We start from the raw sequence: 3659 nt of genomic DNA, 5'->3' as shown, positions 1-3659 counted from the left end.
GCCAGGGGTTGAGGATCCAGCCATTGCAGCTAGCACTACAAAAATACAGGAAAATGCCAAATCTATATGAACAATAATTTCAAAGTCAACCTTACAGTAAATATTGTGCTCACTCAAATCACCAACCAAACTGGTTTGTGTTGTGTGTCCTTTTGTGATGAAAGCCTTCAAAGTTTATTCATTAACAATAATATTATATTAATAGTACATTAGACTAAAGCCAACATATCAGAGTAGGCTTTTAGTAGTATTCTTACCATTGTTATTATTAATGATTAATTAGAGAATAATTTATCAGGATCAGGGCTTTGCAACGTTTCCCATCGTTACATGCTTAAAACAGGTGTCCCGTGCTAAACAATATGTTACGATTCTCATATGAGCCATAATAATAATTAACGTTATTTAGGGTGGCCAAATGTGTTTTTTGGGGGGAAATGGTTACACTAACGACGTTATCTCGTTAAGCATAGTGTTAGCGTATATTTAGCATGTAACGTTACGACGTAGCCTACATACGACTCATTCTACCTAAGGTACGGGAGCGTAGTAGTGCATACTGTACTTGCATACAAACGACGTTATGACGAATGGCTCGTTCTACTTTTGTCAAGTGAAGGATGATCAATTCCCAGCGGGAATCACGCTGGGCATTGCATTAAGCAAGCTGTTAGCTTACTAAAATCATGCCGATCGAATGATATGTACGTGTACTTGCATGCGCCATAACATAAAATGAAATACCTACCTTACACTAAGACATTAATAATAGTGTGTGTGTGTTACTAATTAAGGTACATTACCATAACTGAGCCAGATAGTCAGAAAGTACGTTGGAGATATGCGGGAAAGTGTCCGCTTCCGCTATTAGCGAGTCTCCAACAAGTCACTTATAATAATTAGTAATTTTTTTCAGTTTTTTAAAATAATTTTTTATTTTGTTTTTGTAAATAATCCCCCCCCCCCCCCCTTCCCCGTTTTTCTGAATAATGGCGGTAATTTTTCCGCGTTTTTCTGAATAATGTCTGTACTATATATGTCTATCAGTATTATACGGAAGCGTATTGCATTTAGCTTTGTTTTTTTTTTGTATTTTTTTCTGTTTTATTGAGTACTGTATGTCATGTGTTGTTTCATTCTGCCCTCTTCTGGTCATTTGTTTCCTGTCTTCTTCTTTTTTTTTCTGGAGTGTCGGTGGGCGGAGTTCCTGTGTCTCAGCTGCAGGCAATCCTAATCAGCAGGCTATTTAGACACAGGACTCACGAGAGGAAGATTGCCAAGTTATTGTTCTTGCTGCTTGCCATTGCCTCAACATTTTGTTACTCTCGCGCTTTTACCGCTTATCTCCTAGTTCCTTCCTGCCAGCAGTACCTTTTGTCTTCTGTTGTTAATTGTAAGTACTGCTGTGGTTGTTGATTTGTACGTACCTTGTGTAGGTCTTTTTGTTTTCATTTTTAATCTTAGTAGCCTATCTTTCTCCCGTGGTACTCCGCCCACCTTCCTTGGTTAGTTATTTTGTTTTTCTGTAGGTACACGTTGACCTTTTTGTCACGTCGCTTTTGGTTAGTGTTCAGTTATGCGTCAAGCTCCTTTTGTTCAATAAAAACTGTAAACCTTGCCCACCATTTGAGTTGCATTTGAATCTTTCACCTGCGCCTTTGCGCCGCCTAACAGAGTATTTTTTTTCCTCTTATAAAATAATTATTTTTCTGTTTTTCTGAATATTTTTTATTAAAGGGTTTTCCCTCAGAGATTAGAGAAAAAAACACATAGAGAATACACATTCTTTCCTTTATTGAGAGCCAGTAAGTAAACATGACCATCTTATTGCATATGGAGGTATACAGGAAAGTGTCCGCTTCCGCTATTGGCGAGTCTGCAACAAGTCACTTGGAGTTCAGAGGAAAAAAAAGAACTCCAGAAAACACACCAGCTCTGTTTTTCGGAATATTTTTTTTGACAGGAAAAAAAAATTCAGTAAAACAAAAACTGAAAATAAAAAATACTCACAAAACAAAGCTCTCCCCAAAAATTAGTCAGAAAAAGTTTTTTTTTTTTCAAGTAAAATGCAATACGCTTCCGTAATATTACTAGTATTTCCGATGTTAAAAATTTGTAAGTTAATATTTTTCTTTTGGTTAAGAAGACAAAGCTAAAAGTTAACCTATGGAGGATCATGACTGTGTTTTGATAATGGTCATGCTGATATAAAAGGGGAAACATACTGGACCTTTATCAGACAGTTTCAGAAATCATTATTTATTGCATAAATATGCTGATGCATTCATTCTGTTTGCGCAGGTGCCAGCATGCAGTCACACCTTGGTTTACCCAGAGGACACTAGTGGCATGTCTCTTTGGTATACATTCTTGTCTGTGCATGCGCGAAGACACTTTGCATGCTGTTCAGCACCACCTCTGGCAGTCGATGAGGGACGAAATAGAACTACCTATTGATCCATCTATAGATGGTGGCAAATGGTATGACATCTAAGCGGGGATCAAGTCCAGCAACTGAAGATCCTTGCAGTGCTTCATGTTTGGAGAGATTTTCACTGTACCGTAGCCCAGAATATGAATAAATTATGCTTCCTAGACATCTTTCAATTTTGAGTTTGAAATATTGAGTACAAGTTAAACCATATCAAGAGTTATTGAAAAAATGATTAAATACTGTATTCAAAGCGAAGAACGTGCCATCCAGTAAAAAAGATGATTTTGAAATGTTTTATTTGATGAAATGTCCAGAAGAGCTGTTGCTGCGTCTGTTGCTGTGGTTGTGTTAACATTGATTAGAAGATCAGCTCTCATCCTTCATCCCTTGGCTGCATGCTCATCATAGTCACCCTTTTGAGGGCAATATTCTGCACCTAGTAGCAAGATATTCAAACTTTTGAGATTTTGTTCACTTAACAACAACCCATTATAACATTTGTCCTAGTTACTTATGTTTAACAAAATGGCTTGCTGACACAGTGATACTGCTCACATCTCTGACACTGACAGACTAGCATGTCAAAGGCAGAGGTGCAGAGTAGCCAATATATATACTCAAATAAGAGTAATGATACATTGGAAAATTATATTAGAAATTAAAATGAGTGTATGTAGTAAGAGTTAAAAAAAAAAAAGTAATTGCAAAACTTCAGTACTGTGAGTAATGAGTAACTAACATAGGTGCCTGATATACTGTTTGCAAAGCATACATGATTGTAAAGTTCCTGAAATTTTGCAAGGAAGTATGATAATCTAGAATATGCAGGTTCAGGTTAAAATAACTAGCCGCTTAAAGATTTACTCACAGGAAAAACATGTTTATAGCTAATAGGAGTACAGATACTGCAATATGTTACTGAAGAACAAGAAAAAAAAATTATAAGGTATTATAAAGCTACTCTAAGATGTACAATTATTCAAAAAGTTACCCAAGTTAGAAGTAGTATTTATGTACTTGAGTACTGTCCACTTCTGGTATGTTTATGTTGCAGTGCCATGTCCTGCTGCGTTGGGAGCGCAGGTCGCGTTGGGGTGGGGGGCGCTCCTGCTCCTGGGTTTGCTCTCCGGCCGGTGGCCCCTGCGGGGCCCGGGGGTCGTGCTTTGGCGCTGCCGCGGCCTGGGGGCCCCTGAGGTGTTGCGCTTGCTCTGTCCTGGCGGGAGTC

The 3659-nt window shown here is 38.1% G+C and overlaps 1 long non-coding RNA gene across 1 annotated transcript; it reads left to right on the top strand.

Moving 5' to 3' along the window:
* The first annotated feature begins 1270 nt into the window (after window positions 1-1270).
* On the top strand, window positions 1271-2607 carry LOC144063655 (uncharacterized). The gene is made up of 2 exons (XR_013296614.1): window positions 1271-1393; window positions 2302-2607. It is a non-coding gene; the product is annotated as an uncharacterized LOC144063655 (long non-coding RNA).
* Window positions 2608-3659: the final 1052 nt, after the last annotated feature.

This window comes from Vanacampus margaritifer, chromosome 14 (genome assembly GCF_051991255.1).
Source record: "Vanacampus margaritifer isolate UIUO_Vmar chromosome 14, RoL_Vmar_1.0, whole genome shotgun sequence".
Classification (NCBI taxonomy): domain Eukaryota; kingdom Metazoa; phylum Chordata; class Actinopteri; order Syngnathiformes; family Syngnathidae; genus Vanacampus; species Vanacampus margaritifer.
This window is presented reverse-complemented; position numbering and strand designations above follow the sequence as displayed.